The 14298-nt window shown below is 45.9% G+C and overlaps 1 protein-coding gene across 1 annotated transcript in view; it reads right to left on the bottom strand.

Annotated features, from left to right (window-relative positions):
- Window positions 1-11794, bottom strand: part of LOC137415953 (contactin-4-like) — a 766344-nt gene extending 754550 nt beyond the window's left edge. The window contains exon 1 of the mRNA XM_078766054.1: window positions 11646-11794. The gene's annotated coding sequence lies outside the window, so the exon portion shown is untranslated. The remainder of the gene's footprint in view (window positions 1-11645) is intronic.
- Between the last annotated feature and the right edge of the window lie 2504 nt (window positions 11795-14298).

Below are 14298 nucleotides of genomic sequence, written 5' to 3'. Positions count from 1 at the left end.
CAATGAACACCTCGGCAAAGACCAGCACTTCTGGGGCAATGTGCTCTGGACAGATGAGTCAAAGGTAGAGCTATTTGGCCACAGGACCAGAAGACATATTTGGCGAAAATCAAAGACAGCATTTTACCACAATAACCTGATACCAACTGTAAAGCATGGTAGTGGAGATATTATGGTTTGGGGCAGCTTTGCTGCATCAGGGCCTGGGCAGCTCACCATCATATAATCCACGATGAATTTTTCATTGTACCAGAGGGTGCTTGAGGATAATGTGAGGCCATCTGTCGGAGAGTTGAAGCTCAACCGAAGGTGGACTTTGCAACATGACAATGACCCTAAACATACCAGTAAATCCACCAAGGAATGGCTGAAAGAAAGAAATGGAGGGTTCTGGAATGGCCAAGTCAAAGCCCGGATCTAAATCCCATCGAGATGTTGTGGGGGGATTTGAAACGAGCTGTGCATGCAAGACATTACAAGCTGTAAGGACGAAGGACGGGAACAGTGGTGAGTTTGAGGTGAAGGTGGGAGTGCATCAGGGGTCGGTACTAAGTCCGCTACTATTTGTAGCTGTGATGGAGGTGCTGGCTCAGAACATAAAGGAGGGTTTACCGTGTAGTGGGAGTTGTTGTATGCAGATGATCTGGTGTTGATTGCAGAAAGTATGGATGGACTGAAGGAGAAGATGAACAAGTGGAAGGAATGTATGGAGACAAAAGGTCTGAAGGTCTGAAGGTGAATATCGGAAAAACGAAGGTGATGGCAAGTGGTAAAGCATGTGGTGAGGTGGAAAGAACTGGGAAGTGGGCATGTGCTGTGTGCAGGAAGGGTGTCGGAATGAACTCCATTCAATGTACAATGTGTGCTGAGTGGGTTCATCAAAAATGTAGTGGTTTGAGAGGGTCATAAACCAGTGTGGCAGCTACATTCAAGTGTAAGGTGTGCACATAGGGAGTTGCAGATGGAGGAAATGTTCGATCTTGGAGATGGCGTGAAGCTGGAAGGTGTGAAAACATTTTGTTACCTTGGAGACATGCTGAATGGAGCAGGTGGATCAGACTCGGCAACGGTTGCTCGAGTGAGATGTGCATGGAAGAAGTTTCGGGAACTGAGTGGCATGCTGACGAGGAGGTGAGTGTCATTGAAGCTGAAGGGAAAGGTGTATGCTGCATGTGTGAGAAGTGTTATGATTTATGGGAGTGAGACATGGGTAATGAACATAGAGCAGCAACGAAGGCTGGAAAGGGTGGAAATGCGAATGGTTCGGTGGATGTGTGGAGTATCGTTGAGAGGAAGACAAATGATGAATTGCAAAAGATGATGGGAATAGAGCCTGTGATTGATGCTGTGAAGAGAAACAGGTTGAGATGGTTTGGTCATGTGTTGAGGAAGGATGAAAGTGACTGGTTCAGAAGAGTGATGGAAATGAATGTAGTAGGAAGTAGAGGACGGGGAAGACCGAGAAAGACTTGGCTAAAGATGGTCGAAGAAGAAATGCGGGCAAGGGGGTTAACAAGGGGAGATGCAGAAAATAGGGCAAAATGGAGAACATCGTCATGGGGACCGCAAGGCTAACCCCCGCTCTTGCAGGGAAAATGGCCTTAAAATGCCTGTTGTTGTTGTTATTGTGCATGCAAGAAACCCCTCAAACATCGCACATCTGAAAGAATTCTACATGGAAGAGTGGGCAAAAAGTTCTCCCAGTCGATGTCAGAGACTGGTAGCCAGTTATAAGAAACGCCTACTTGAGGTTGTTTCTGCCAAAGGGGGCAATACCACCTATTAGAGCCAAGGGTGTACTTACATTTTCCACATGTGAAATTTGCATTTATGTTTATTGAAATTATACAATGGACTACAAAATGTATATGTTTCATGATATTTGTTGTATTATATCACCTTTATCTGTCAATGTTGTTGAAATGAAGATCAAATAGCTGTATGTTGAAATATGTTGAAAAAGTCAAAACTTTACATGGGGTGTACTTACTTTTTCACGTGACTGTAAATAAACATAAATGCAAATTTACTTTTGACTCACCCTGTATGTATATATTATGTAACCAACCTCACAACACTACCTTGTAGGATACGCCTGTGCCCCCAAATTGTGACAAATGGTATTGCTGTGACAACAGCTTTGGTCAAACGTATTTAACAAAGCAAGGCGCCCTCTAGTGGACATCGCCGTGATCTCTGCAATATTCGCTTATCAAAAAGTCAAACTTCACACGAGGCCTTGCCAGCAAATATCAATTATTTATTTTCCAAACTTAAACTTTCAAATCAAACGTCTCTTCCAAAAGGTCGATGAGCCCCACTTTAAACAGTCTATTCCACTACAGGCACATAACGATGATGGTTCAGAACACTATACCAAAGCAGTATTCACTTTGAGCATGAGGCCAGTTTCAAACATTAAGGCTTCCTTCAGTTTCACATACGTCGAGATTAATATTCTCCTTCCAGGATCCACCACATTGCACTTCGACTGCACAGAAAGAAACCGGCACAAAGGTTTCATGCTTCAAACAGTGAGACATTCCAAATCTTCAAGCTCGGTGGAAATCCATTTGAGAAATCAATCAACCGTTTAAAACAGTGAAATGATCCACTTTTATTTTTTTACAATGTGTACTGTATTTTCTGGTCATACGAATGTAAAGCATTCCTACTCGGGGTTTCAACCATCGTGAAATATCAAAGCAGCTGGACGCCATGCAACACGAGCGGGCAACGGCAGGAGGAACTCAAAATCGCATCCCAAAAGCGTAAGGCTTGGAAATTCAATTTCACGATGTACAGATACGTCTGAAAAATCACAGATCAAAGCGTAATTGTGCTTCGTACAAGAGGTGTGCCGTGCCACTGGGTGTTGCAAACCACTCTCAGGGCCCTGGCTTGAAGGTCAATTTGCCATCAATAATTATATTTGTCATACAAAAAAGAACTTCCTGCCCCAGTAGAGTATACCGGTATTCAAATCGTTTATAAAATAATCCAGGAGGTTATTCCAAACCCCTCACCACCACACTTGAAAACCACACTCACCATCACAACCACAAGAACCGGGTACAGGAATGCAAAAAAAAAAATGGAGATAATAAATCCATCTGCAAATCCAAAAAATAACTAGAGGTTCCAGGGAACCTAAACTCAACTGGTCTATATCAATATGGTGAGAATACGCATAATAGAACCACAAACTATATAGTTTATATGTGTGTTTATATGTTTATATGTGCGTTTATATGTGTGTTTTCAAATATCTTTAAGTGGCAAAAGGCACAAGTTTCATCAAATTTGATCAGTATTTGTGACTTTTAGAGCTTGGACGTCGTCCAAACTGATGTTTATGGGTCAAGTCATGTCATAGGTCACGTCGAGGTCATTTTTCGAACATCGTCAAAACCCGTAATATATGTGTTGAGGTTTGTTACATACTGTCTACACACCAAGTTTCAGCCTTCTAGCTACATTAGGAAGTACCAGATTGACAAAAATTGATTTTTCAATATGGCCGCCCTGCCACGCCCATTCTTGGGTGTGCAACACCCAAATGCAATCACAAACTAGTTTATGTCTTAAAGATGCTGCATAACAAGTTTCATCAAATTTAATCAATATTTGTGACTTTTAGAGCGGAGACGTCGAATTGTTTACAGACGACAGACAGACAGACGACAGACGGACAACGGACGACGGACACTGGGTGTCGACAAAAACTCAGCTGGACAAAGTCCAGTTGAGTTAATATATCCAAAAAAGGAGATAATAAACAAGCCTCCGCATACAAAAAAGAAAAGAAAAATGAGAACTACATGTTTATGCTGAAAAGATGATTATTTTGAACTGTTTTGTGTTCCCACCAGCAGCGTTCTTTAACTTCTCTATTTGGGGGGGTGGGGGGGGAGGGCGGGAAGCAAGGGTTAATATTAATAATGGGTAGTAGGTCTGACTTCCAAAATTACCGTTTGTTAGTGTAGTTACAGTGCACATGAAATCACAAATACAGTTTATGTTCATTATTGTTACTCACGTTTAAATACAGTACGTTTTTATCTAAATTGTAAACTACTGAAAAAAATTAAGGTGGGGGCATTGCCACTCTCAGCTCACGATCCAGGCAATCTAGGTTCAGATACATATACTGGACATGTATTATAAAACAGGATTGTCTATCTGTCTATCTGTCCCAAACTACTCCCTCAGTTTTGGGGCTAGTCCCGCCAAACCTCATGTGGAACGTTTTGGGGTCCCAGCGGATGTTGTAAGGTAGGCATGAGGTTTCACAAGTTCCTCAATAAAATTATGGTTTTGAAATTGACTCGATCCCGAGCCGCCCCAAATCCAGAAGTGAACACGACGATAATGAGCTGGTTTGATAATATCTCAATACAATCATCATTTAACACAGTATTTTGTTAAATTAGCAATTTATGAATGGAATGACATTTGGAGTTGAGTGAATGCAATCATGATTTTGAATTTCTAACCGTACGGAACTGCTCCACATCCGGATGCAACATCAGCACGGATTTAAATATTTGTTTAGGTCACGAGTGTTGGTAAAAGTTTATTTTTTATATTAATCTTACTATAATTTTGCAAATGTCTGTCTGTCCGTCTGTTCCCCACCAAAAACGGCTGAACCGATCACAACAAAATTTTGGGTGTGTAATCCTGGGACCGCCTGGAGTAAAATTGGCTGTATCGTTTTTCCAATTTTTCCCAATTTGCCAATTTCCAATTTTTCCAAACACGATGGAATAATATTTACCGATATGAACAGTGTTACGGATTCATGACTTCCGTTATTGTGGTTTTCACCCCTGTGATGTAGTGCTGATATTTTGTACTATTATTATCTTCAAACGGCTTATTATTCAGGAACGATTATTTAAAGTTAAAAAGGCTAACTTTAAATGATACAGGACACCGAGCCGGAAGACGAGAAGGTGAAGAGGAAGAAGCAGGGCGAACCAAGTCGGAGAGGACGGTGACGTCAGCGCTCGGTAACGAGCCAGGTTTACCGACAGCCGCAAGGGGATTTTGAGTTCTTGGAAGGGACATCCGGCGATAAGAATATTCGCTGGAGTGGAGAAATCTGCATAGACAGATTTGGGGCGCTGAGATTCCGACGAATCCTTGCCTCGTCGCATCCGCTCAAGCCAGAGCCGTCGGCCATCTTGAACCCCGTGCTTCGGACCTGTGAAGGTTTGCTTCGTGTCGTCTTCACCCCAACAATTAACATCCTACCGTCTGTCGGGGATGAGTGTGGGAGACCGCTTCGTCTCCAATTACGTTGTGGTTTGTTGAGGGAGCGGTGAAGGTGCGCCTCTGGAGGGCACCGTTGTACAGTTTGGCGGGAAGAGCACCCTTGCCCACTGTACACGCTTCGGATATCGACTGGAGAGCGAGATTCGGGCTTCGACCGGATTTTTTCGTTCCATTGACCGCTGGAGCGAATCCCATTCGCCTTGGGAAAAGTCAGAGACATTGAGGAGTGTCCGTTCATTTGCTGGCAGAGCCGTGAGTCACTTGACTTTATATAAGATATATATGGAGTGCACTCTTAATGGCCATTTACTGTACCGTATTACCTGGGTGTGATTTATAATACAAGTTTGTTCATTTATAATCATTGGTGTGGTTTCACGATTGATTTTCAACACAGGGTAATATATTTTTCTGCCGGGGTTCCTCTCGGGGTTCGGAGGTTTACCGAGACCAGGAGATTGGTGAGGACCCCGTAACAACAGTGATGTGGCTTTTATTGAAATTTTACAAATACTGTTTAGATTTTAATGATTTGCGTGTGATATGATTTAACGGATGTTTATATAAATCGTTTAAAATAAAAAAGCCTTCAATTTGATATTTTGCCTTTTCATTTGGGCCTCCCAATTGAAGCCCCACCAGTAGGGTGGGTACCATTGCTGGTGCTATTTAATTTGTGATTGGAGTTATGCTGTTTGGAAAGAAAATAGAGATATTGAGTTCAAGTGAATGACAAAATGACGAGGGTTTCTACTTTCTAAGCATGACATTCACGGATCGCCAGATGCAGATTTGCCATTGACTGGGTGTGTATAGGACGGGTATGTACAAACGGGTACGTTTTTCATTGAAGTCCTTCACGAACCCGCTGTACATGTCTGCCGTGCGACTGAAGGTGCCACAGGAATGTGGAATTTATTGGTTCCATGGTTTAGCATTCACCATTTCCGCATTGTTTGTTTGCTTTCGGCTCCCCACCCCTGTGTGTGTATATATGTGTGTGTGTGTGTGTGTGTGTGTGTGTGTGTGTGTGTGTGTGTGTGTGTGTGTGTGTGTGTGTGTGTGTGTATATCTGTGTGTGTGTATATATCTGTGTGTGTGTATATGTGTTTGTGTGTGTATATATGTATATATGTGCATGTGTATATGTATATATGTGCGTGTGTATATGTATATATGTGTGTGTGTATATGTATATATGCGTGTGTGTGTATATGTATATATGTGTGTGTATATATATATATATATATGTGTGTGTATATGTGTGTGTGTGTGTGTGTGTGTGTATGTATATATATATATATATATATATATATATATATATATATATATATATATATATATATATATATATATATATATATATATATATATATATATATATGTATGTGTGTATATATATATTATATATGCATGTATAAAACACATACACACATGGAGATGGATCCTTTGAGACCTGGGAGGGCTCCGTTCCCAGTTCCACCTTCTGAAACCCACATATGCGGTAACAACCAGTGACACATGCATGCACACACTTTTTGCAGAGCTTCACAATTAGGAAAGCACTGGACCCATTCAAGATGCCAGATCACATGTACCAAGGTGGTCTATGCCACATTTGCAACTACGATTGAAAAGTTTGAAAATTGCATGAAGAAACGATGTATTCATCAAATATTTTGAATACTCTCTGGAGTTGTGTCAGTCTAACAACATTTTTCACCGCGACCACCATTTTGCCCCTGTGGTTAATTTCCCAGGACCAAGATAAATTTCAGTTAGAATCCTTTCAACCCATAACTTACCGATCATTTTGAGGCCTCTTTGGTTCATGCGTAGTGCCCTTCCCTTCAAATTCTCGGTGAAGTTGAAGAATTGCGTTTCTGCAAGATGTCGATCTTGTCCCAAATAAAGCTCTGCAGTGTCATTACATCAGAGGCTCACTCTGTCTTTGTGAAATCGCACTGTCCTACTCTTTTGTTTCGTTCAAAGACAGGTTTTAGGCACCGTGTCCAAAAAAAATTGCTCTGAGCAGTTTCTCTGGAAGGGTCTGCTGATCGACAATGCCCTCTATGATGCTACCGATCACTGCTTATATTATCACTGTGGGTCACCTGACATATTGATCACAAATGCTTTTAAGTGTAGTCTCCTCTAAATAAGCAAGGCCTCGTCATTAGTGCCTCATAATCCGAGTCAGACTAGGTAATGCAAAATTTCTACAGTGTGATATTTACAGTGTTTATTTTGCTCCCGTTTTCCAAGGTTGTCGCAACGGGATAAATGTAATGAGCAAACACAGAGGAATTGCGTCCGTGTTGATGGAAAGCTTGCAGCGCGCTCCGAGTGCATGGAGCGGCACTCGCGTGAGTGCCAGGGCCCCTTTAAAGCGATTACGGGAGAAAATAGTGAAGGAGGGGAAACGCTGTGTTCAGCCATACAGGCTTCAAAACACAGTGAGAAGCGTAGGCAGCAGCAAGGTGTGCCTTCGGCAGAGACAAAACAACGCCATGGCCTTCGAACTCACTCGGCAGCATGAGCGGTGGTGCAAATCCCACGCTTTGCACCAAAGTGACGGCTGAACGTGGGACCGTGAGAAATGTGGGACTGAATGCAGTAATTCGCAGGCATCACATTTGTGTAGATCCTCCATTGCAGCAGTACAGGTAAAGGTTGGAGGTTAATGGGGAAAAGGAAGGGTGAGGGTGAGGGTGTAGACTGTAGAAGATGGATACAATAGATGCTGAAGAGAGTCTGGAGCCTTTGGCTACATGTTACATGACTGGGTTCATGCAATCAGCTTCCCTTGCACCCACAAACCTTGGAAAAGTCCCTTCGACGATCAGCTCGCCCAGAGCTCAAGATGCCACCTTTCCTCAACAACAGTACAAACAAGTGCTCTCGTACTGTTCAAGCAGCAGCATTATATTAAAATAAGCGTGTCTTAATGAACGCTTCCAGCAGCCCATCATGAGAAAGTGTGAATGGATGTAACCGGCCTTGGTAAACAGAGGGAATTTCAAACGTTTAAACCCAAATCCATCATACGAGGGTGCTGTCGGCACCAAGCAAGAACTCCCACTGGTCCCAATTATCCAAAATGGCTTCTTTATTTTTGACCTATTCATGTAGTGCAGTGACTCAAGAACAAACAACTTTGTTGTTGTAGTCTCTGCAGAGACCATGCTCTAAATGCACCGAAAGCGCTTGCTCGAGGTCCGAAGAGGCGGTCACAAAGGTTCGGCCACACAAGAGTTGCATGAACAGTGATAGACGATTATTTGTGCAGGTGGCACAAGCAGCACGTGACCAACAAAATAATGCAAGCAGGTGACAGAGAGCCCTCGGATCAGGGAATAACACCGAACCACGGGGCACTTGGTATCATTGCTGGACACCATGGCACGAAGAAACAACCCTGGATTATTGCGCACTCGGGAACGAGCCGATATATAGTGTAATCGGGTGTAATGGTCGACCAAAGTGGACCTGGGACTAATCCAAGACTACAGCATATCCGCAGATAGTAGCTCGACCACCATGTGCCAGGGAACGACGCTAGACCACGACTTTTTTTTATGGGATATCTCTCGCCACAAGGTCTTTAAGGCCACTCGTGGGGCTACACAAAGGAAAGTATCGATATTAGACAGAAATGTTGTCAAAACCAATTTGTTGAATATTTTTGGAACCAATGTTTGTTTGGGTCTAATGCAGAGAACATTTGGGGCCGACTCTTTCGGTACATCCAGAGACATCTTTGCTCAGCCAGTCATGACCTTCTAAAACTGAACACAATTTGCATGAACACGGTGACCACACATTCACGGTTAGCGCACGTACACAACCTACCGAAGGTGCAGTCGAAGATGGTCGGCAACTCCAAAAGCATCATCAGATACCTGCATCATCGCAATAGATAACTAATAAATCAAATCTGCCATGGTCGTCTATTTACACGCAGCACATCCGAACGTCTGGTTAATTATCCCAGCGGCGGCAGGAGGCCCAGCGGATGAGATTTCGGTGACTTGTCTGAACCATAGTCAGAAATATCCGCAGCAAACACAATGATGCTATCGCAGAGACAAGGCTCGCGTGCCACCACCTGGACGCGCTCCCATTCTGACCGCAGATAATGCTCTCCGTGCGCATTACCCTGCACAGGAGGTGGGATCCACATCCATCAACTTCAAGCTACGCTCTACCGGCGACAGCAGCTACGTGCTACGACCGTACCTGTGACCGCTCAATGCCTTCATACTGCAGGTACCGTCGATTTAGGTAGCAGGTTTTAACCTGCAGCGTCCACAGCGACGATCGACCCTTGTGATGAGCCCATGGTCCATTGGTACGAAACGAGTCGGTGAATTGCAACTCAAGACCCTACTTGTGGGAAAGCAAAGACAAAATCGGACGTTATCCGGTCAATGGTCTGTGAACGCTCAGATCGGAACCTCTGACACATGATGCAGGGGAACCAGGTACGACTCCCATACACGTCCTTGCGTTTTATGGAAATCTGCACTGATATCCTCGTCGTGAATGCGATAAATGCACAAGCTTCTCAATGAGTCTTGGATCACTATTCAATATATAATTCACACAAACATATATATATATACACACAAACACATATATACACACACACATATGCACACACACACACACACACACACACACACACACACACACACACACATATATATATACACACACACATATATATATACACACACACATATATATACACACACACATATATATACACACACACATATATATACACACACACATATATATACACACACACACACACACACACACACACACACACACACACACACACACACACACACACACACACACACACACACACACACACACACACACACACACACACACACACACACACACAGCCAAACACACACACACACACATAGCCAAACACACACACACACACAGCCAAACACACACATGCACACACACACACAGCCAAACACACACACACACAGCCAAACACACACACACACAGCCAAACACACACACACAGCCAAACACACACACACAGCCAAACACACACACACAGCCAAACACACACACACACACACACACAGCCAAACACACACACACACAGCCAAACACACACACACACACACACACACACACACACACACACACAGCCAAACACACACACACACACACACACACACACAGCCAAACACACACACACACACACAGCCAAACACACACACACAGCCAAACACACACACACACACAGCCAAACACACACACACACACACACACACACCCAAACACAAACACAGCCAAACACACACACAGCCAAACACACACACACACACACACACACACACACACACACACACACACACACACACAGCCAAACACACACACCACATATATATATACACACACAAACACACAAAGAGAAAGGCTTATGATAATCAAGAACAAAGGGGCTATAAAGGGAAAGTCCAAAAGACCTCATAGCACGGAAACGATTTCCTAAGATAGTATCTGTGATCGGGAGGTGGAGGTATATTCAAGGTAGGTAAAGGTAGCTGCAGTAACGGTACACGAGGAGGAACTGGAGGCAGGTGAACAATCGCGACCGATCACGAAATCATCCACTTTGGCGTTTCCCGGACGATCCCGTACGGGCTGCAGCCCCGAGGTGCGCAGGTGCCGAGTTACCGGTGCTGTTAATGCGCGTCCGTGCGGCCGGAATCCTCGGCGCGCTCCCCGGGGCACGCGCTCCAGGGTGATCCCCACCGATCCCCGCTCGAGACGAGCACGCGGGGAAGCCGGCACGCCGAGCCCCGGGAAGGACAGGGAGAGCTAGAGGGGTGATGGGGTAGTCGCGGTGTAGTTGACCGGTGAGTGGGGGCGGGGAGTGGTCGCTCTCCTTGAGGTTGAAGATCAAAAAAGGGTTAAACTACTATAATCATCAATTATTCATTTATAACCGTGCGGCGTCGCACACCCAGTACCAGTACGAGTACGAGTACCACACCACCGAATCGATCTCGCCGTGCCTAGCTTCGCACAGGTATACGTGCACCTGAGTCGCTGCCGGCAACGTGAATGATCCAAACGGCGCTCCGGTCCCCACGACCCAATGATCGGTACGAGGTCCTGGTCCCAGCAGACGACAGGTGCTCGGAAGTCAAATCACATTCCCGCATTCCCGAGAACGGACGCCGCGCGTCGCAAATCCAACGCACACACACCTCACCGCCTCGTCCATGAATAATTGTGTACATACACACACCGGCTCTCCCGAGCGCAGAACGTCACGTTTTGCATCGCAAAGCGTCACAGAGAAGGTAAAGTTGATGAGTTACCGGGAGTAGACGGGGCAGCTGGTCAGCCTCAGCACACCGAGCAGGTGAGCCGTCGCATGGCGCGAACCGAGGCGGAGCCGGTGGCAGTAAAAGCGCGGGACCCCGAACGCAGCACGAGTACGCGATCGGCGCAGCCCCTCGTCGCGATCCTCCCCCTCGGAACCGCCCAGCCCAGCTCCTTTCGCTGGCCTCGCACTCTGGTGGACGCGTCATGAGGGGGCGGGGCCGTGCTCGCCTCGCGCTCTGGTGGACGCGTCACGAGGGGCGGAGCTGTGGTCGGCCCGGCTCGGCTCGGATCCGACAAATCATTTCCTCTTCATCAGGCGGCATAATTAACGCGCAGCTCCCGGCCCTGAGACCGGCGCTTCCGAGGGGCTGCAAGTCCGAGCGGATTTTCAGACAGAGACGACCGACGATGGATACTGGAAGCGGTGGCTGCACGTGCACTGGGGTATCGTGCAGCAGGTGTGCAGAATCTCCGCACGGGACGCAAATCGATAGCTCGCGATGTCCTATCAAGTGAAGCGCGTTATAGCCAAGGGGAGAAATTCCGGTCCGGGCAATCGTGTGATCTTCGCACGGTAACGTATCTACTACAGGCGTGCGACTTGGAGCCGATTGGGACGCACGGCGGAGCTAAAATGAGCATTGACGACGGACCTCGGTTTCGATCCCTTATTGTTTGGGGGCAGCAAGTAGACCATGGTAGATTGGTAGTTAGTGTTTCTCTCATCTCGACAAAGGGCGCAACAGCAGGTGGAGATCATCACCTTTCAAATCCACCAATGCGTGCAAGTCAGGGAAGACGGCAGGCAAAACACACACACACACACACACACACACACACACACACACACACACACACACACACACACACACACACACACACACTGTGTGTGTGTGTGTGTATTTTTTTGTATACAAGATCGAGGCTCATGTGAGAGCTAACATCAATCACAAAAAAACCGGACACACGAAACGTATGATAAAGGGAGCGGGAAACAAGATGGGGAGAGAGAGGGAAGCACACAAGTACAACAGTAGAGAACAGGGACATCGGCAGATCTGTGGGAGGGGGAAGGCTTGGGGGGAAGGGGCATGGGAAGGCGGGCGAGGGGGGGGGGGGGGGTGGGAGAGGTATAAAACACATGGACACTGCGAGAACTTCCAGGGTTTGATTTAGCAGGGGTAGAAGAGATCAAGGTTTTGGATGGGGGGAGATAAGATATGGTGGTGAACAGCTGTTTTAAAGACCTGGAGGGAGGAGTGGGATTGAAGAGAGTGAGGGAATTTGTTCCACAGGCGGGAGAAAAGAGGAATGAGGGTGAAGGTGAATAGAGAGCCTTGATTTTGGCAATTTCACCAGCAGAGGATTTGAAAAAAAAAAAGTTTGAAAAAAAAAGTTTTGAAAGCGGGTTTGTGTGTTTTGAAAAAACGCTTTTTAAGGCTTTCTTTTTTTAAGAAAGGCACTTCCAACCAGAAAATAAAACTTGATATAGACCTATTACTCCAATTTGAGCACAAAAGTAAGATCAGACCCAAAAGCAGAGCAGATCCAATCAATGGCTTGATCTCTGATCATCAATTTGGATTCCGACCAAGTCATTCTACTCTGGACATGCTGCTTCTGCTGTCTCAACAATAGATGGAGGTCCTCAATTCCAAACAGGAAATTAGAGCTGTCTCCCTTGACATATCACGTGCCTTCGATAGGGTCTGGCACCCCGCTCTGCTTACCAAACTCTCCTCCTATGGTATCCATGGAAATCTCCACGCATGGCTTGCGGACTTCCTCTCTGGTCGTAGTCAACGTGTGGCCCTGAATGGATTTATCTCATCTCCTCTTCCTGTTCAGGCTGGAGTTCCCCAAGGCAGTGTTCTGGGCCCAGTGCTTTTTCTGGTCTTCATCAATGATCTCTCCGACTATGGAAAATCCTCTCTATCTCTTTGCTGATGACTGCACTCTCTGCCGCTCCATACATCATCCCTCAGATCGGCAGTCTGCAGCCTCCTCACTCTCTGCAGATCTGGACAAAATCACAGACTGGTCAGACAAGTGGAACATGTCTTTCAATCCTGACAAATCTCACACTCTTACAATGTCTCTCCGAAAAGATCGACTGGACAACCCTCCCATCTACTTTCTGAACAATCCTGTCCAATAAGTTCTGTCACTCAAGCTTTTGGGTCTCACTATCTGCCATGATCTTTCCTGGGAAAACCACATTTCAAAGCTGGCCTCCAAAGCCAGTCGCCAACTGGGCATCCTCCATCGTGCGAGGTCCTTCCTAAGCACACCTGAGCTCACCACATACAAAGCTTTCATCCGCAGCTCAATGGAATACTGTTCCCCCCTCTGGGCTGGTGCTCCTGCCTCACGCCTAGCTCGGCTTCACACTGTTGAAACCAAAGCTTTCAGAATCATTGGAATCTCCCGCGATGAAGCTAACTCCGAGGGCCTTTCACTCACTCACCGCAGGCAGGCTGGTGGTCTTTCTGTCTTCTACCGATTCCTCTCCGGCCTTGCTCCCCCAGCTCTGTAAGTGCTCTGTCCCTCAAATATTCCTACAGGTCGCACAAGATCTGCCAGCAACCCTCTTCTGGTGAAACTGCCAAAATCAAGACTCTCTGCTCACCTTCACTCTTTCATTCC

Source organism: Myxine glutinosa, chromosome 12 (genome assembly GCF_964187855.1).
Source record: "Myxine glutinosa chromosome 12, kmMyxGlut1.1, whole genome shotgun sequence".
In the NCBI taxonomy this organism is placed as follows: Eukaryota; Metazoa; Chordata; class Myxini; order Myxiniformes; family Myxinidae; genus Myxine; species Myxine glutinosa.
This window is presented reverse-complemented; position numbering and strand designations above follow the sequence as displayed.